At 37.5% G+C, this 22,207-nt stretch overlaps 1 pseudogene; it reads right to left on the bottom strand.

Moving 5' to 3' along the window:
• Window positions 1–21,960, bottom strand: part of LOC130863391 (interferon-induced transmembrane protein 2-like) — a 33,393-nt pseudogene extending 11,433 nt beyond the window's left edge.
• Between the last annotated feature and the right edge of the window lie 247 nt (window positions 21,961–22,207).

Here is a 22,207-nt window from a genome sequence, read left to right as displayed (position 1 = left end):
GTACAGCTCAATGGTCCAGAAAATATATTTAATAAAATTATAGAAGAAAACTTTCCCAACCTTAAGAAAGATATTCCTTTGAAGGTCCAAGAAGCATACAGAACACCAAATCGACTGGATCAAAAAAAAACATCTCCTCGTCATATAATAATCAAAACACAAAACATACAGAATAAAGAAAGAATATTAAGAGCTGCAAAGGAAAAAGGTCAAGTTACCTATAAAGGTAAACCTATCAGACTTACACCTGATTTCTCTATGGAAACCATGAAAGCCAGAAGGTCCTGGATAGATATACTGCAGAAACTACGAGACCATGGATGCAAGCCCAGACTACTATACCCAGCCAAGCTTTCGTTCACTATAAATGGAGAAAACAAAGTTTTCCAGGATAAAAACAAATTTAAACAATACATAGGCACAAATCCAGCCCTTCAGAAAGTAATTGAAGGAAAATCACAAACCGAGGAGTCCAACAATGCCCACAATAACTCAGACATCTAATGACCCTTCACCAGCACAACTTGAAGAAGGGAAACACACAAACTCTACTACCAAAGGAAAGAAAGAAAGAAAAAAAGAAAGAAAGGAAAAATGACCGGAGTTAACAACCACTGGTCATTAATATCACTTAATATCAATGGACTCAACTCACCTATAAAGAGGCACAGGCTAAGAGATTGGATACGAAAACAGGATCCAACATTCTGCTGCTTACAAGAAACACACCTCAACCACAAAGACAGACATCTACTCAGAGTAAAGGGCTGGGAAAAGGTTTATCAAGCAAACGGACCTAAGAAACAAGCAGGTGTGGCCATACTAATTTCTAAGAAAGTTGACTTCAAACTAAAATCAATCAAAAGAGATGGAGATGGACATTTTTCACTCATAACAGGAACAATTCACCAGGATGAAATCTCAATCCTGAATATATATGCCCCTAATATAAAAGCACCCACTTATGTAAAAGAAACGTTACTAAAACTCAAGGCAGTCATCAAACCACACACACTAATAGTAGGAGATTTCAACACTCCTCTCTCACCAATGGACAGGTCAATCAGACAGAAACCTAACAGAGAAATAAGAGGATTAAGGGAGGTAATGAATCAAATGGACTTAACAGACATCTATAGAACATTCCACCCAAATAGGAAAGAATATACCTTCATCTCTGCAGCTCATGGAACCTTCTTGAAAATAGACCACATACTCGGTAACAAAGCAAACTTACACAGTTACAAAAAAATATCGGTAACCACCTGTGTCTTATCAGATCACCATGGATTAAAGTTAGAATTCAACAACAATGCTATCCCCAGAAAGCCTATGAACTCATGGAAACTGGACAGTCAACTACTGAACCTCACCTGGATCAAGGAAGAAATAAAGAAAGAAATTAAAGTCTTTCTTGAATTCAATGAAAACGAAGACTCAACATACTCAAACCTATGGGACACTATGAAAGCAGTGCTAAGAGGAAAATTCATAGCATTAAGTGCCCACTTAAAGAAAACGGAGAAAGCACACATTGGAGACTTAATAGCCCACCTGAAAGCTTTAGAAAAAAAAGAAGCAGACTCACCTAGGAGAAGTAGAAGACTGGAAATAATCAAATTGAGGGCTGAAATCAACAAAATAGAAACACAGAAAACAATCCAAAGAATGAATGAAACAAAAAGCTGGTTCATGGAGAAAATCAATAAGATTGATAAACCCCTATCCAAACTAATCAAACGGCGGAGAGAGAATACGCAAATAAACAAAATCAGAGACGAAAAGGGAGACATAACCACAGACTCAGAGGAAATTCAGAGAATCATTAGATCTTACTACAAAAACCTGTATGCCACAAAATTGGAAAATGTTATAAAAATGGACACTTTTTTAGATAAGTACCATATACCAAAGTTAAACCAGGACCAGGTGAACAATCTAAATAGACCTGTTAGTCGCGAAGAATTAGAAGTTGTTATAAAAAACCTCCCCACCAAAAAAAGCCCAGGTCCAGACGGCTTCAATGCAGAATTCTACCAGAACTTCCAAGAAGACCTAATACCTATACTCCTTAATGTATTTCACAATATTGAAACAGAGAAGTCATTGCCAAATTCCTTTTATGAAGCTGAAGTTACTCTGATACCAAAACCACACAAAGACACAACCAAGAAAGAGAACTACAGGCCAATCTCACTCATGAACATCGACGCAAAAATACTCAATAAAATACTGGCAAACCGAATCCAAGAACACATTAGAAAAATTATCCATTATGATCAAGTAGGCTTCATCCCAGAGATGCAGGGCTGGTTCAACATACGCAAATCTATCAATGTAATCCATCATATAAATAACCTGAAAGAAAAAAACCATATGATCATTTCATTAGATGCTGAAAAAGCATTTGACAAAATTCAACATCCCTTTATGATAAAGGTCTTAGAGAGATTAGGAATACAAGGGTCGTTCCTAACTATAATAAAAGCTATTTATAGCAAGCCGTCAGCTAACATGAAATTAAATGGAGAGAAACTCAAAGCTATTCCACTAAAATCAGGAACACGACAAGGTTGTCCACTTTCTCCATACCTCTTTAGTATAGTGCTTGAAATTCTAGCAATAGCAATAAGACAACATAAGGGGATCAAAGGGATTCAAATCGGAAAGGAAGAAGTTAAACTTTCATTATTTGCAGACGATATGATAGTGTACATAAGCGACCCCAAAAACTCCAGCAAAGAACTCCTTCAACTGATAAACACCTTTAGTAGCGTTGCAGGATACAAGATCAATTCCAAAAAATCAGTTGCCCTCCTATACACAAAGGATAAGTAAGCAGAGATGGAAATCAGAGAAGCATCACCCTTCACGATAGCCACAAATAGCATAAAATATCTTGGGGTAACCCTAACCAAGGAAGTAAAGGATCTATTTGACAAGAACTTTAAGTCAATGAAGAAAGAAATTGAGGAGGATACCAGAAAATGGAAGGATCTCCCTTGCTCTTGGATAGGGAGGATCAACATAGTAAAAATGGCAATTCTACCAAGGGCAATTTATAGATTCAATGCAATCCCCATTAAAATCCCATCAAAATACTTCACAGATCTTGAGAGGACAATAATCAACTTTATATGGAGAAACAAAAAACCCAGGATAGCCAAAACAATCTTATATAATAAAGGATCGTCTGGAGGCATTACCATCCCTGACTTCAAACTCTATTACAGAGCCTCAGTATTGAAAACAGCTTGGTATTGGCATAAAAACAGAGAAGTCGATCAATGGAACCGAGTAGAAGACCCTGATTTTAACCCACAAACTTATGAACACCTAATTTTTGATAAAGGAGCTAAAAGTATTCAATGGAAAAAAGAGAGCATCTTCAACAAATGGTGCTGGCAGAACTGGTTGTCAACGTGTAGAAGAATAAAAATAGATCCATATCTATCACCATGCACAAAACTCAAGTCCAAATGGATTAAAGACCTCAATATTAGTCTGAACACACTGAACCTGATAGAAGAAAAAGTTGGAAGTACTCTACAACATATGGGTACAGGAGATCACTTCCTACGTTTATCCCCAGCAGCACAGACATTAAGGACAACATTGAATAAATGGGACCTCCTGAAACTGAGTAGCTTCTGTAAAGCAAAGGACACTGTCACTAAGACAAAAAGGCAACCCACTGACTGGGAGAAGATCTTCACCAACCCTGCTACAGACAAAGGTCTGATCACCAAAATATATAAAGAACTCAAGAAACTAAACTTTAAAATGCTAATGAACCCAAGAAAAAAATGGGGCACTGATCTGAACAGAGAATTCTCAACAGAAGAAATTCAAATGGCCAAAAGACACCTAAGGTCATGCTCAACCTCCTTAGTGATAAGGGAAATGCAAACTAAAACAACTTTGAGATACCATCTTACACCTGTCAGAATGGCTAAAATCAAAAACACCAATGATAGCCTTTGCTGGAGAGGTTGTGGAGAAAGAGGCACACTCATTCATTGCTGGTGGGAATGCAAACTTGTGCAACCACTTTGGAAATCAGTGTGGCGATTTCTCAGGAAATTTGGGATCAACCTACCCCAAGATCCAGTAATACCACTATTGGGAATATACCCAAGAGATGCCACATCAAATGACAAAAGTATCTGTTCAACTATGTTCATAGCAGCATTGTTTGTAATAGCCAAAACCTGGAAACAAACTAGATGCCCTTCAATGGAGGAATGGATGAAGAAAGTGTGGAATATATACATATTAGAGTACTACTCAGCAGTAAAAAACAATGACTTCTCGAATTTTGCGTGCAAATGAATGGAAATAGAAAACACTATCCTGAGTGAAGTATCCCAGACCCAAAAAGAGGAACATGGGATGTACTCACTCATAATCGGTTTCTAGCCATAAATAAAAGACATTAAGCATATAATGTGTGATCCTATAGAAGTCAAATAAGAAAGTGAACCCAAAGAAAATCATATAGTCATCCGCATGGAGAGGGGGAAGTAGACAAGATTGCAGGGCAAAAACTGGGAACTTGCGGGTGAGGTGGCATGGGGCAAAGGGGAAATGGGATGAGAAATATGAGAAGGGGAGGATGGGAGGAGCTCGGGGGATTGGGATGGTTGGGATATAGGAAGGATGGATACGGGAGCAGCGAAGTATATATCCTATCTAAGGGAGCCATCTTAGGGTTGGCAAGAGACTTGACTCTTGAGGGGTTCGCAGGTGTCCAGGAATATGTCCCCAGCTGGTACCTTGGGCAACTAAGGAGAGGGAACCTGAAATGACCCTATCCTATACTGATGAATATCTTGCATATCACCTTAGAACCTTCATCTGGCGATGGATCGAGGTAGAGACAGAGTCTCAATTTGGAGCAACGGTCTGAGCTCTTAAGGTCCAAATGAGGAGCAGAAGGAGGGACAACATGAGCAAAAAATCAGGACCACGAGGGATGCACCCACCCACTGTGACAGTGGAACTGATTTATTGGGAGCCCACCAAGGCCAGCTGGTCTGGGACTGAATAAGCATGGGTTGATTCCGGACTCTCTGAGCATGGCGGTCAATGAAGACTGATGAGTAGCCAAGGACAATGGCACTAGGTTTCGATCCTAATACATGAACTGGTTTTGTGGGAGCTTAGCCTGTTTGGACGCTCACCTTTCTGGACATAGATAGAAGGACCTTGGTCTTCCTGCAGGGCAGGGAATTTGGAATGCTCTTCAGTATCGAGAGGGAGGGGGAATGAAGTGGGGGGAGGAGAAGAGGAGTGGGGATAGGGGGAGGGAAGTGGGGGGAGCGGGCAATATTTGGGAGGAGGGGAGGGAAATGGGAAACGGGGAGCAGGTGAAAATTTTAATTAAAAATTTAAAAAGAAAAAAAAATAAAAATAAAAAAAAGAGTATGCCAGAGATTCAATGGCTAATATCTCCAGCATTTAAATAATCAGGACTTAATGAGATCAATGATCTAAGTGAAAATGAAGAATAAAAAGATGCTAAGTTGGATGAGAAGGCGAGGAGGGTATGTCTGGGAAGATCTGAAGGAAGAAAAGCAAATATGATCAAAATATACTGTGAGGAATTTTCAGAGAACTGAAATAAATAATAAATAAATCACTAAAAAGCATTCACAGAAAAAGGAAAGCTGAACTTTTAAATGAATAAAGAGGCATTTGTTATGCTTAGTTAAAAAGATCCAGTTAGAATTATCATTTTCTATATATGTATAGTTGGAAAATTATATATATATAAAAACCCTGAAGGCTGTAAGGGAGCAGGTTGTACCATACATTGCTAGAAATGTAAGCTGGCACACTACTTACACAAAGGAATGCATCAAAATTTCCATTCATTTTGACCTATGGGATTCACTCTGGAAATCCATCCTCATACTTTTATATGATGTTTACATACAAAGTTAATATTAAACCATTGTAATACAAACATATGGGAATTGTTCAGTAAAGGAAATCATGCATTTTTACATTCAGTTGAATATTAATCATTGCAAAAAGTAATTGAAAGAGGCAAGAGAGAAGGCTCCTTTTAAAGCTCTTGCACTGCAAGCCTGCAGACCCAATTCAGTCTCCTGGACTTCACAAAAAAGGCTAGGCATGGAGGTGCATGCCTGTCACCCCAGTGTTGGGAAAGTCAATAAATTCTAAGCTCAGTGAAAGAACCTCTTTCAAGAAATGAGATATGAGATGGCAAGTTGTTGAAGAAGACGTGATATCAACTTCAGACCTCCACACACAAGCACATGTGTACAGGCACACACAGATGTACACAAACACACAAAAATTGTGAAGATTCTACAAGTTGATATGAAATACAACCCATGACCCATCAAGCTAAAATGAACACAGCAGCATTTGGTAGGCCATTCTACAATTGCATCCATGCCAGTGACAGCAAGTATGTTTATATTTGTTTATGTAGCACAAATAAGCTGAGCTAATGCACAAAAAAGTAATAACTGGGAGAAATTACTTAAAAGAAAAAAAATATGGTAAAAAGAAGAGATCCTGCAGTGTATAAACTCTGTGGGAACTAGGATAACAAGTTAACTGAGTGTGTAAAGGTGCATGCTGCACAAGTCTGGTGACCTGAGTTAAATCCCTGGAACACGTGTGTGTGCACAGACACATACATACAAATTTAAAGTTTTAAAAATATTCACTTCTCTTGTTCTCCCCAAACTTCCCCTTCTCTTTTCCCCTCCCTTCCTACCCTCCCTTCTACTTTCCCCTCACACTCACAATTTTTTCAGAAAATCTTGTCTGCTTCTTTTTCCCAGGTGCATCCATGTATGTCTCTTGTGGGGTTCTCCTTGTCACCTAGCTTTTTCTATGGGACCATGGACTATTGGCTGGTTATCCTTTGCTTTACGTCTAATATCCGCTTATGAGTGAGTATATTCCATGTTTGTCTATCTGGGTCCGGGATACCTAACTCAGGATGGTTTTTTTCCTAGTTCCATCCATTTACATGCAAATTTCAAGATGTCTTTTTTTTCAACCAACCAGTAGAATGGGATGCTCAAGAGGGAAGGAGAGAGAGAGAGAGAGAGAGAGAGAGAGAGAGAGAGAGAGAGAGAGAGAGAGAGAGTGCAATCCTCAGAATCCACAAGGATGACTCAAGCTAAGACTGTAAGCAACAGTGGAGAGGGAATCTGAATAAGCTTTCCCCTGTAATAAAATTGATGACTACTTTAACTGTCATTATAGAACCTTCATCCAGCAACTGGTGGAAGCAGATACAGAGATCTAAAGTGAAACACTGGACTGAGCTACCAGAGACCAGCCCAAGAAATGGAGAAGCGATAATATGAGCAAAGGGGTCAAGACCATGGTGTTGATACTCATAGAAACAACTGACCTGACCTAGTAAGAGCTCACTGACTCTGGACTGACAGCAGGGGAAACTGCATAGGACCATATCAAGCCAACTGAATGTGGGGGACAGTTGTGAGGCTTGGGCAGTCTGTGGGGCTACTGGAAGCGGGACAAGGATTTATTCCTAATGCTTGAACTGGCATCTTGGAGCGCATTCTCTTTGGAGGGATACCATGCTCAGTCTAGATACAAAGGGGTGGGGGAAAGCTTGGTTTTGCCTGGAAGTGAAGTGTGAGACTTTGTTGACTCCCCATGGGAAGACTTAACCTTTCTGAGAAGTAGATGGGGAGAGGTGGAGGAAAGATGGGACCAGTGGAGGGGAGGGAGTAGGAACGAGTATAGCTATGCAAAATGAGAAAAATGTATTAATAATTTCTTAATAAAAATATTCACTTCTTAGAATTTCTGAAATGTGGGCATACTACCTATTTACAATCTTAAAATGATAGAGAAACACAAACAATATTTGTGGATAAACTCCTGAGTATCTACTTTCAAAGTAAGGGAACCAAAGCAAGTTTAGAGAAGGTAGTGGGAGGAGAGGATTTGTAGATGTTAAATGTAGTCACCTCTTTCAGTGTTCTATCACCCAAAAGTCTAGATGAAGGGAAAGTGAAGGACAAGATGCATCAACTTCTGTGCTCAAGGGAGTAATAAGTGCATATGGGAAATTCAGTCTTGCAGGAAAGAAATCATTACAATGATCTTTTTGGGTTGTGAGAGGAAGTGAGAGATACAGTGTCCAAATTATAGTTGATACTATGCTTTTGATATTTATCATGTTGATGAATACACTTTAGAAACGTTCATTAGGTTATTAGTTATCATGTTGTGTGCATGTGTGTGTATGTGTGCATGTGTGTGTGTGTCCATATGTGTGTGCATGTGTGTTTGCATGAGTGCTGAAGTATATAAGCACCAGTGCCAAGGTAGACAGACATGGGACAATGAGAAGACAATTTTAGGGATATGTTCTCCTTCCACCTTACTTTTGAGGCTATTGCTGCTTAGCTCCGAATTTGCATTTTCTTGGTACTTATTCACAGGACTGTGTGTAAGTCTCTAAACGTGAATATGAATATGCTCCCATGATTTTCAGAGAGTATTCGTTTACTGAAGGACACTTAGGCTGCATCAAGTTATTTACTACAGACAATACTGTTTAGAACAATCTGGTCCGTGCCTTTTAGGGTTCTTGTGAAAATTTTCCTAGGGCTTATATCTTAAGAGTACAATTGCTCTATTATCTTACACGCCATCCTTAATGTTTCTGGATTGTAACAGTCTGCACTCTTGTAGCAGTGTGGGTAGAGTAGTTACTCAACAACAGGGCAATTGTAAGCATGAAGAACATCCTGCTGCAGTTTTGGATTGTGTTTACTTGATTGCTAATCAGGTTGGTCAACCTTTCTAGTGTTTATGAGACATTTCAATGTCTTCTTTGAAATGCTAAACCAAGAATTTTCCATTGTTTTCTGCTTATTTGTCTATCTTAATGATGTTTCTGTCTATATTTTAACACAATGTGTGAGATAATTTCAGGCATTTAATGAGTGCTTATGACTCTCTGTAAATTTTTTACAATCTTCAAGAAAAAGGAATATTCTAGTCCTGTCTCTAAAAACCCAGTAGTAGCTAAAAGATGAGATTTGTTTCTGTAGCATATTCTACAGGACTGTTATATGGCAAAGCATTGGGTTAATTATACCAGCTGTGTAGCCTATAGTCAGTCAATCACACTGCTCTTAAAAATTTGTTATTATCTAATTATGTGACCATCACATTGTTTAACAAATCTTTTTCCTTTTCAGACTTTTATATTGCATAATATTTTCCTTAATGAAGACCTAACATTAAGTATGATGTTTGCTAAAAACTTCTAAGAGAAGCACTAAACATCTCTATGTGTATTTTTATTTTATGGAGCATTTTAACACAAATTTGTGTTAAAGTTTATTTTTTTCTGAATTTATTGAAGTAACTCAGTTGTTTTGCTTATATAGTTTTCTCTTTGAGGGAATACTTGGTATTTCCCAGTGTATTCAATATTCTTTTGAAGTTATTAGGTCTTAACTATTACACTTTTCCATCTATATTGTTAACTGAGATTGGTTCAAAGCTATTTTCCACTGTCTTTCTATACAATATGCCAATCTGATCAATGTCATATTAGTGCTTTCCAATTTTCTGAGACAGTTGATTAAAACTGGGTTCTGATGTTACAAGAGCCTTTAGATTTTCATTGATTTACAGAGTAGATTCATGGCAGCAGTGTGTTCTTAATTATAGATCTATCTTTCAAGGCTATTGTCTGATTTGTTTCCTCTCTTAGATTTGTTCATTAGTAATGCCAAGAGAAAGAGTAAAAGTGGATATTTATTAAGTGCTTAGAATTTTCCTCCTTATATTTGTTGTATGTTACAGCAATTATTTAGTACTTCTAAAAAATCAGTGAGGTGCTATACATTATCCACATCCAGTCTAGCCGGAGCTAAAGATAATTCTTCTCTCTGTCTTTTAGACATGAGAAATAGCATAGACTGCTGAAGGTGAGAAAGCTGCAATCCCAAAGGGTGAGCGGGAATGAGCCTCAAATATGTGTTTATTAACAGAAACCCTTCACTGTCTTCTTCATATATATATTCCTATACATGCAAAGGATGAAAAAGGAAGAGAATTATAATTTCAAATTCAGTAACATGGCTAAAGCAGATTATGCCTTAATGAAAAAAATTGAAATAACAAAAAATTTTTAAAGGCTGCTTTGTATTTACTAATAAGATATTCGGATAATTTGGGAAACCCTGCACACCTATTACTCAGTAATGGCTAATTTAAGCAGGTACACCCACCACAAACAGGTATATTTAAGCAGGAACACCACCCCAAAGAAGCCATTTAGAGGAGAATGTAACTACCTTCAATGAGTACCTAAACTGTAGGAGCTCCAGGGTTGCAGAATATTATTTTCACTAGGCAAAGATGTATTATATTTGTTTATGCTGCAGGATATTTTTTTAAGTTTTTTCTTTTTCTTATTGTTTTTATTGAGCTATATATTTTTTCTAATCCCCTCCCTCACTCCTACCTTCTCCCATGATCCCCACGCTCCAAATTTATTCAGGATATCTTGTGTTTTTCTGATTCCCGTATAGATTAGATCCATGTATGTCTCTCTTGGTGTCCTCTTTTATGTCTAGGTACTCTGGGATTCTAAATCATAGACTGGTTTTTATTTGCTTTATGTCTAAAAGCTACTAATAAAGGAGTACATATGATATTTGTCTTTCTGGATCTGGGTTACCTCACTCTATATGATGTTTTCTAGATTGATCCATATGGCCATAGATTTCAAGATGACATTTATTTTTTCTACTGTGTAATACTCCATTGTGCAAATGTACTACACCTTTTTATCCATTATTCAGTTGAGGGGAAATTAGGTTGTTTTCAGGTTCTGTCTATGACAAATAATACTACATTGAACATAGTTGACCACATGTCCTTGTAGTATAATTGAGAATATAACCTTTGGTTATATAACCAAAAGTAGTATTGCTGGGTCTTGAAAAAGGTTGTTTCTTAATTTTCTGAGAAATCACCACACTGATATCCAAAGAGACTGTACCAGTTTGCATTCCCACCAGCAATGGAGAAGTGTTCCCTTTACCCCACATCCTCTCCAGCATAAGTTGTCATCAGTGTTTCTGGTCTTGGCCATACTTACAGGTGTAAGATGGAATCTCAGAGTTGTTTTGATTTGCATTTCTCTGATGGCTAATGATGTTGAGCATTTTTTTAATGTGTCTTTCAGCCATTTTAGATCCATCTATTGAAAGTTCTCTGTTTAGGTCCTTACCTCATTTTTTATTGGATTATTTGTTTTTTTGATGACAAATTTCTTGAGTTCTTTGTATATTTTGAAGATCAGTCCTCTGTCTGATGTGGGGTTTGTGAAGATATTTTCTCATTCTGTAGGCTGCCGTTTTGTCTTATTGACCATGTCCTTTGCTTTACAGAATCTTCTCAGTTTCAGGAGGTTCGAATTATCAATTGTTGCACTCAGTTTCTGTGCTACTGGGTTTATATTTAGGAAGTTGTCTCCTGTGCCAATGCATTCAAGTGTACTTCGCACTTTCTCTTCCATGAGGTGTTATGTTGAGGTCTTTTATCTATTTGGACTTGAGTTTTATGCATGGTGACAGATATCAATCTATTTTCATTCTTCTACATGTTGATATCTGGTTATGCCAACACCATTTGTTGAATATGCTTTCTTTTTTCCATTTTATATATTTTGCTTCTTTATCAAAAATTAGGTGTTTTGTAGGTATGTGGATTGATATATGGGTCTTCTATTCAGTTCCATTGGTCTTCCTGTCTGTTTTATGTCATTACCAGACTGTTTTCAGTACTGTAGCACTGTAGTAGTGTTTGAAGTCAGGGATTGTGAGGCTTTTAGAAGTTTCTTTATTGTACGAGATTGTCTTGGCTGTTCTAGATATTTTTGCTTTTCCATATAAAGTTGAGTGTTGTTCTTCTGAGGAAGAATTTTGCTGGAATTTTGATGGGTGTTGCATTGAATGGGTAGATTGCTTTCGGTAAGATTGCCACTTTTCCTATGTCAATTCTACTTACCCAAGAACATGGGAGATCTTTCCATTTTCTGGTGTTTTCTTCAATTTCTTTCTTCAAAGATTTAAAGCTCTTGTCATACAGGTCTTTAACTGTTTGGTTAGCATTACTATGGAAAATTTTATCTTATTTGTGGCTATTGTGAAGGGCAATGTTTCTCTAATATCTTTCTCAGCCTATTTATTATTTCTATAAAGGAGGGCTACTGATTTTTTATTTAGTCTTATATCCTTCTGCATTATTGAAGGTGTTTATAAGTTGTAGGAGTTCTTGGTAAAATTTTTCTGGTCACTTGTGTAAACTATTATATCATCAACAAATAATGAGAGTTTGACTTCTTCTTTTCTGATTTGTATGCCTTTGATCTCCTTTTATTGTCTTATTGTTCTAGTTAAAGCCTCAAGTACTATATTAAATAGATATGGAGAGAGGGGAAACTTTGTCTTGTTCCTGATTTCAGTGGGATCACTTAGTGTTTCCATTTAGTTTGATGTTGGCTGTTGGCTTGCTGTATTTTACCTTTATTATGTTTATGTATGTTCCTTGTATCGCTCGCTCCAAGACCTTTATCATGAAGGATGTAGTATTTTGTCAAAGGCTTTCTCAGCATCTAATGAGTTATTAGATGTGGGTTTTTTTTTTCAGTTTGTTTATATGGTAGATTACAATGACAGATTTTTGTAGGTTGAACCATTTCTGCATCGCTGGGATGAAGCCTACTTGGTCATGATTGATGATTTTTCTGATGTGTTCTTGAATTTGGTTGGTCAGTGTTTTACTGAGTATGTTTGCATCATGTTCATGTATAAGATTGGTCTGTAATTCTCTTTCCTGATAATGTCTTTTTGTGGTTTGTGTATCAGGGTAATTGTAACCTTGTAAAAAGAATTTGGCAATGTCCCTTTTGTTTCTATTGTATGGAACAATTTGAGGAGTATTGGTATTAAGAATTCTGTACCGAAACCATTTGGATTTTTTTTTTTGGTTGGGAGATTGTGATGACTGTTTCCTGTTTCTATTCCTTTAGCAGTTATAAGTCTATTTAATTTGCATATTTGATCATGATTTAACTTGGTAAGTAATATTTATCCAGAAAACTGTCAATTTCCTTTAAGTTTTCCAGTTTTGTGGAGTACAGGTTTTCAAAGTATGACCTGATGATTCTCTGAATTTCCTTCATGTCTGTTGTTATGTCCCCCTTTTTATTTCTGATTTGGCAATTTGAATATTCTCTCTCTGTCTTTTGGTTAATTTGGATAAAGGTTTGTCTGTTTTGTTGATTGTCTCAAAGAACCAACTCTTTGTCTCATTGATTCTTTGTCTTGTTTTCTTTGTTTCTATTTCATTGATTCCAGCTCTTAATTTGATTATTGTCTGCCATCTCTTCCTCCTTGGTGAGTTTACTTCTCTTTGTCCTTGAGTTATCAGGTATTCTATTAACTCACTAGTGTGAGATATTTTTTCAACTTCTATATGCGGGAATTTAGTGCCATGAATTTTGTTTAACATAGCTTTCATTGTGTCTTATAAATTTGGGTATATTGCATGGTCATTTCATTGAATTTTAGGAAATCTTTAATTTCTTCCTTTATATCTTCCTTGACCCATGGATGATTCAGGTGAGTACTGTTTAATTTCCATGTGTTTGTGGGCTTTCTGAAATTAGTATTGCTGTTGAATTCTAATTTCATGCTATGGTTATCTGATAATATACATGGGATTATTACATTTTTTGTATCTGTTGAGGTTTGTTTTGTTACCTGGTATGTGGTCAGTTTTTGAGATGGTTCCATGAGGTGCTGAGAAAAAGGTATATTCTTTTACGTTTGGATGGAATGTTCTATAGATGTCTGTTAAGTTCATTTGAGTCATAACTTCTATTAGTTCCCTTATTTCTCTATTAAGTTTCTGTCCGGCAGACATGTTCAGTGGTGAGAGTGGGGTGTTGAAGTCTCCTACTATTAGTGTGTGGGGTTTAGTGTATGACTTAAGCTTTAGTAGTATTTCCTTTACAAATGAGGGTGCCTTATATTTGGGGCATAGATGTTCAGTATTTAAATTTCTTCTTGATGGATTTTTCCTGTGACAAATATGAAATGTCCTTCTTTGTCTCCTTTGATTGATTTTAGTTTGAAGTCTATTTTGTTAGATATTATGATAACTACACAAGATTGTTTCTTAGGTCTATTTGATTGGATTTTTTTTTCTAAACCTTTGCTTGGAGATAATATCTGTCTTTTAGGAGTGTTTCTTGCATACAGCAGAAGAATGGATTTTGTTCTCATATCTAATCTTTTAGCCTGTGTCTCTTTATAGGTGAATTGAGTCCATTTATATTAAGGGATATTAATGACCAGTGATTGCTATATCCTGTTAAGTTTTTCTTGTTGGAGATGTCATTGTGTATGTTTTTACCTTCTTTGGGATTGGCTGTTGTAAGATCATCTATTGTCTGTTTTGTGGATATAGTTAACTTCCTTGGGTTGGAGTTTTCCTTCTAGTACTTTGTGTAGGGCTGGGTTTGTGGCTAGATATTGGTTAAATCTGGTTCTGCCACGGAATATCTTGTTTTGTCCATCTATGGTGATTGAAAGTATTGCTGTGTATAGTAGTCTGGGCTGGCATCCGTGGTCTCTTAATGTCTGCATATTGCTTGACCAGGACCTTCTGGTTTTTATTGTTTCCATTGAGAAGTCTAGTGTAGTTCTGATAGGTCTGTCTTTATATGTAACTTGGCCTTTTTCCTTTGCAGCTCTTAATATTATTTCTTTATTTTGTATCTTTAGTGTTTTGATTATTATGTGGCAAGGGAACTTTTTATTTGATCCAGCCTATTTGGTGTTCTGTAGGCTTCTTTTATCTTCATATGTGTATCTTTCTTTAGGTTGGGGAAGTTTTCTTTAATAACTTTGTTAAATATATTTTCTGTGCTTTGAGTTAAACTTCTATCCCTATTATTCTTAGATTTGGTCTTTTCATAATGTCCCATATTTTCTGGATATTTTGTGTTAAGCTTTTGTTAGATTTATCAATTTTTTTGACTGATGAGTCTATTTCCTTTATAGCATCTTCAATGCTTGAGATTCTCTCTTCCATCTCTTGTATTCTGCTGTCTATGCTTGCATTCGTTGTTCCTGATCATTTCCCCATATTTTCTTCTTCCAAAATTCTCTCAGTTTGTATTTTCTTTATTATCTCTATTTTTATTTTCAAGTCTTGAAATATTTTTTCATCTTTTGATTGCTTTTTCTTGTCTTTTTTTTTTAAGGATTTGTTAATTTCTTCCAACTTTTGTTTGTCTTTTTTTCTGTTTCTTTGAGAGAATTTTTCATTTCCTCTTTAGTGGCCTCAAACATTCTCCTAAAGTTATTTTCAGGTCATTTTCTTCTGCTTTATCTGTATTGTGATATTCAAGTCTTGCTGGTTTAGAGACACTAGTTTTTGTTGATGTCATGTTGTTCTTTGTGGCATTGAGTGCGTTCTTACCTGGTCTACCCATCTTTATCTCTGACTAATATATTTGGGGCCATATCTCTGGTGATCACTCTTCTAGGTACCAGTGGATCCAAGGCTCAGATGGTTTCTCCTTCTGTTGGGATCAGAGCCATAGTTCCAGTCACTCTAGAAGTCACCCAGCATTCCTGGAGGTCTCTTGGTTCTTCCTCAAGTCGCTGTGCAACCCCAGAAGTCATTTGAGCCTATTGTCATCAAATAGGCTGGCTTAGGCCTGGTCCTGCAGAGGTAGCTAGCTCAAGCCTCATCCTGCAGAGGTGTTTGGCTCGGGCCTGCTACTCTGTAGGTCTCTGGCTCAAGCATGCTTTGGAGGAGGTCACTGGTTTGGGCCTGCTCTAGCAGAGGTTGCTTGCTCAAGCCTGATTCAATGAAGGTGGTTGGCTTGGGCTGTTCCCATATAGATCACTAGCTCCGGCCTACTCTGGAGGAGGTTGCTGGCTTGGGTCTGCTCCAGTGGATGTCACTGACTTGGGCTTCCTCTGGCGAAGGTCACTGGACTGGGCCTGATTCTGTGGAGTTTGCTGGCTCAGGCCTGCTCACACAGACATCACTTTCTCAGGTCTGCTCCAGAGGAAGTTTCTGGCTGGAGTCCTATCACACAGGGGTCTCTGGTTCAGTCCTGCTCCCTCTTACCTGCTCCTGAGGAGGCAACTGGCTAGTGCCTGCTCCTGAGAAGGTCACTTACTTGTTCCTACTCGTGTGGGTGCCCCTGTCTCATGTCTGTTTCCAAAGATGTTACTGACCTGGGCCAGGTCCCATGGAGGCTGGTGGCTTATGTCTGGTCTCGTGGAGATCACTGGCTGGAGCCTGTTCCTGTGGAGGTCACTCATAGGATATTTCTTTAACTGTGTAAAGGTGTGTTATTTTTGTTTACACTTTATTTGTTTAACAATGTAAGGATGTGTGTTTAATCATGTATCAATGAGTTGCATCTGTCTCACTTTATTTGCCTAAGGTACCTGATTGGTCTAATATAATAGCCAATAGCTAAGAAGGAGACAGAAAAAAAGGACCACTGTGAAGAGAAAATAAATAGGAGAAGAAATAAAGGCTTAAGGGCAGGAGGAACCAGAGAAGAAGGAGAGAACAAGGGAAATGCCTGTGGCCAGAAGCCAGGCAGCCCACTAGTCAGTCAGACACTAACAGCAGTGAAATTAAGATATACAAAAGCAAGAAAGGTAAAAAGTCCTAAAGCAAAAGGTAGATAAAGAGAAACAGGTTAATTTAAGTTAAAAAAGAAACCTAAGCTAGCTCAAGCATTCAAACCCAGCAATAAATCTCCATGTCATGATTTGGGAGCTGGTTGGTGACCCAAAAAGAAAAAGTTTGCAACACTCCAGTGATATAGATAGCCCAATGTACACCTAGGCCTCAAGCAGCAATTACTTGATTGCTAACACTCTTCTTAGTGAAGACAATGTCTAAGTGAAGTATATGGCCTCAGGCAAAAAATTCTCAACCACAAGAGTGCTAGGTTTGTTTGTAACATTTCATGGTCTAGGACAATAGTTTAAAAGACGGCCCTATTTCACAATAATCAATTAGAATAAAATATGACTTATCTATGGATATTTTTGATAAAATCATTGGTGAATATTAATTACCCATACATTGTGATATTTCTGTACCTACATATATATCCAGGCTCTTTTTGGATGCATACATACATGTACGCCCAGCAGCACATACACAAACACAATAGATAGTTTTCAATTTAGAAACATAAAATAATTCTTACCACAAATAATATGTAGCCTTCACATTTTAGTTTATTTACTTCTGCTTATTTTTAAGTATTTTAAATGTTGAACAGTATATAGTTATTTAATATTAGATCATTTCTCATTTAATTATAGCATATAAATTAATCTTCTGTGAATAAAATATAAGAGGCTATTTCTTTAATCTACAGGTATGCCATAATTTTCTCAACCACATTACTTCAAAAGGTGACAGTCTGACCACTCAGGACAGGCGCAGTCTGGAAAGGGCCTCTGAATATCCAGCAAACAACAGTGTGGCGTAACTCATCCATTGTTAAAACAATGATCCATTCATTGTTGAATATTTTCTGTCTCCTACATTATGATAGAAGTTCTGAGAACAATGATAGGAATAGTACTTGGTGAATCAGCTAGGTTAAGGCTACAATGGCAGAGATGAAGTGCCATAGGAACCTGGCAATGCTTTTTACAGGAGTCTGGAGCATGCTGTGGAAAGCTCAAGCCATGTACTTCTGCTTTGTCCCAATCCTATCCCAGTTTTCTGGGACACTTCAGAGAGTCATGTGGACTTTGTGCTGTTAGTGTAAGTGATAGTGTTACTTATTTAACTCATCTGTTAAAAGAAAGGATACACTCTTACACTGTATACTGATTTTGTTTGGGTAGTGAAATACCACATGCATAGTTATGATTGCATAGCATGTCACCTAACAACACTGTGACTATGTTATATATTTGCATTCTATAACATTCATACTAGGAAATAATACCAGGAGGCATTTCTCCATGTGTGACTTCATTATTAAGCAATCCATTACTGAGATCAGAGGACTTGAGATCCGAGATTACATAAAAAAGAACCCATAATGGTCTGTTGAACTGAGATCTACTATATCTTCTCTATATTCTCTCTCTGTGAAGAGCAAAAACTAATTCAAGAACTGTGGATTTACTATTCTCATATGCTAAGCTATTTCCGAAGTGCTTGAGCCAATTCATAATTCTCCAATCATTGTTTCTGAATGCTAAAAAACTCAAAACACTGAATATTTTGCTGAAGTATGAAAGAGTGGTATTGTTAATGATGATTTCAAGATTAGTCAAGAGATCATTTTTATGTGAATTTATTATTTCTCTTAAAAATGATAATGTACTAGCCGGGCGGTGGTGGCGCATGCCTTTAATCCCAGCACTCGGGAGGCAGAGGCAGGCGGATCTCTGTGAGTTCGAGACCAGCCTGGTCTACAGAGCTAGTTCCAGGACAGGCTCCAAAGCCACAGAGAAACCCTGTCTCGAAAAACCAAAAAAAAAAAAATGATAATGTACTAAGTCAGACATTAAGAAAATACAATTATTTATCCATCCAGGGAATCAACATCTCATGAAAAGGCCAAGCACCCATCACCAAAAATTCACAGTGATAAGAACAAACTGACTTTCTGTAGACCTACACTGGGCTAGCAATGTTTTTAGTGTGCCATATTCTGTGTTTTTTATGCTGAGGTAGAAGGAAGGGAAGCAGATATAACTTGTGGTTCTCTTTCTCTGACATAACTACTATGTGTTTCCTACTCCCCAGATCTGTATTCACAGAAAGAGAATCCAGAAGTTTAAAGTATTTAAGAAGTCAATTAAAAAGAATACACTTAGAATAAAAGTCAAAGATTTCCATATAAGAATGCTTTCAAAAGCAATACATTGGCCCATTGGTGCAAACAACAGTGACATTCTGAGAATTGGTTATGGAGATATTCTTGGCAGCGAGAGAAATAATAGGAGATACTTTGAGTTCCCACAGTGTAAGATTCGTCTACTATTAGTCAATGGTCTATCTTTCCTCAAACCTAAATCTACATATTCTATGCCCTGGTAGATGGAAAGATATTGAGTATCTGTTTGGGGACCCTGTGACAAGGTATAAATCTTGGCCTAAGAGAGACTAACATTCTATTGAGAAGATAATGTTTGTCCTGGATAGAAGAGCTTTTAGAGAAAAAAAATCTCCCAGAAAGTTATTTATTGATGTAATGCCTAAGGGTAGATAAAAACAGGTAACAAAGCAACAATATTCTCTTTTGGAAATACATTTTGGTCAGAATCTTTATAGCAATACAACATAATGTAGACCATTTTGTTTCACCAAGAACAATGGTTAAAAGTTTAGCAAATTTGATCATTCATAAAATATTTCATTTCCATAAATTTTTTATAAGCTTAGATTGTACAAAGACAAGAAAGATCTGGCTCAACTTTAGAGAGTTGGTATTTTGCATTTTGTTTTGCATCTGAGTGATAAATGTGTGGACATGGAGTGGTTTCTACACATCATAAGAATAGAATTTAACAAATTGTCTCACACAAGATAGGCAGATTCACATAAGGCCAATGCAGGTATCTAGCTTCCCTGCCTGTCATCTCATGGATGCCCCCTCACGTACCTATGTGTTCAGAGAAGTAGAAATTACCTAAAAAGAAGAAATGATTTGTTTGTTCTCTTCAATTTTGAGCCTATTTTTATCATCAAAGGAAGTAGTCAAGTAATTTATGTATTTATGAATTTTTACTTCATAGTATATCACCTTCTTTCACTCAATCTGGAGATAAGGGAGACTTTTCCCACACTGACTGGATCTTCAGATCATCTGTGGGTTCCCACAGGAGGGCCAAACAAGGGTTAGTGCTGCTTCTATTTCTTCTGGAGGCAGAGTTCTTATATAAAAATTAAAGGGCTCAAAAATTAGTACTTAGTCCAGTTGAAGAAACCTGAGTATGAATATCTCATCTCTCTCTCCTACATTCATGAGCAAGAATGTGCACACACACAATGTGCACACTGATAAGTGTGAGCACACACATGTGCACACTGGTGAGTATATGAGCACACATACAGGCACACTGATAAGCATGAGCAAACACAAGTTTGCACACTGATGAGTGTGAATAAATATATGTGCACGTTGATGAAAATGAACACACATGTGCTCATTGATGATCTGAGTATACACATGTGCACACTGATGAGTGTGAATACACACATGTGCACATGAATGAACATGAATACACATGTGTGCACACTGATGAACTTGAGCACACTCATGTGCACAATGATGAACATGAATATACACACATGTGCACAATGATGAACTTAAACACATACACATGTTCACACTGATGAGTGTGAAGACACACATATGCACATGAATGAGCTTGAATATGTATGTGTGCACACTGATGATCATGAGCACACACACATGTGCACAATGATGAACTTAAGCACATACACATGTGCGCACTGATGAACATGAGCACACATGTGCACATTGATGAGCATGGGCACACACACATGTGCACACTGTTTTCATTTTTATACTTATTTATCAAGAATTGTGAGAAACTATCAGTTTGTCAGTTTCCCCATTCAGTAAATAGGTCTTCCCAGGGGTGTTGACGCTGAGTGTTACAGTGGTGGTGTTTTAAACATATTGACATTAGGGATGGCAAGACTCGTGTGCATTCCTCTTGAGGCAAGTATGGGAAGGGTGAGGGTGCCTGTGTAACAACCTTCCTGGTATTTCCATTTCAGTGATACCCAAAACCCATCAGCCAAATTCTTCTGGAAGCCAAGAGATTATTTTAATCTGTGAACCATCTCCATTTTCATTCTTATTTAAACGTGCTTAAATGGTTGACCTGAACATACTATGAATGATATAAAAACTTGAGTTCATTCAGCCAGAGCTTGTAAGTTAATTTTGCTCCACCCAGAGGGGAACTCAGAAACTATAAGTTATTGCTGTTTAAACTCGCATGGAGTTGTGGGGAACTCCGTGTTTAAGAAGCAGCATGGGCATTGGACATTAAGCATACTGGCTAAGATAAATCAAGTCTGGCCTGTACCTGCCAGAGCTAACTGTCAAGGAGAAATATTGAGACCTGGTACCAGGGAGTAGATTTACCCCACCCCACCCCAACTAAGCATTATAATCATGTTCTACTCCATCTTCCCAAGAAATCACACTATAAACTTCAAGATAATAATGACAACATATGCAGAAGGAAGCCCTAATGGTAGTGAAATAAAAGAGCAAGTTCTCCCTCACTAAAGTAAACCTTATCCAGTCACTCTCCTGTGCTGTTCAATGAAACCGGAACTATGTTTCTCCAGAAACAGGAATTATAATCACAGAAATGCAGAGTCCGAAGGACTCCAGAGCCCAGCTGGTACCTTCCTCCACCACTGGTAGGCAGTAGAGCCTACACCTGAACTCTGCCCCTGCCTTGTGCCAGGGCCTTTCACCAAGGTGCCTTTCTCTACTGTTCTGTCTGTTAGTGGGTCTTATGTTGTCTCAAACACCAGCTTCCTTCCTTTGTCTCTTGATCCTCTCATTATGAAATACCAGGAAACCTTCATGTCAGATGTTCTTAGCTAATTGAAGCTCAGTTCTAGCTTGATTCGTTCACTTGAAATCTGAGTGTAGTTGTGATTGTCTCTTCCTTACTTGAATTCAGGACTTCCCTCACAAATATAATAAGGAGAAAGGGGAGAAAACCTGCTATCCTCTTTGATTTTTTTATTTGTGCCATACTTTGGGGTTTGTCCATGCTGTTTACTTTATCAGGGCTTCCATAGCATGCATCAAGGCCTGTCCAACTGACACTTACCTGACATGATTATTCGATATAAAAGTCCTCAGGAATGCAACTGACTCGCAAGGTTACATTAAAAGAATACCATTTCCCTTTTATTTTCGTTGTTGTTTTGCTTTTTCTGGATCTCATGCAACCCTGGATGACCTTGATTTTTTAAAATAGCCAAAAAGGATGACCTTGAACTTCCGTTTCACCAGCTCCCACCTCCCAAGTGCCAAGATTAAAATCAGGTAGAAATCACCTCACTGGATTTTATACAAAGCTTC

Source organism: Chionomys nivalis, chromosome 21 (assembly GCF_950005125.1).
Source record: "Chionomys nivalis chromosome 21, mChiNiv1.1, whole genome shotgun sequence".
NCBI classification, from domain to species: domain Eukaryota; kingdom Metazoa; phylum Chordata; class Mammalia; order Rodentia; family Cricetidae; genus Chionomys; species Chionomys nivalis.
Note: the sequence above shows the minus strand (reverse complement) of the source record. Positions and strands in the feature narration are given on the sequence as shown.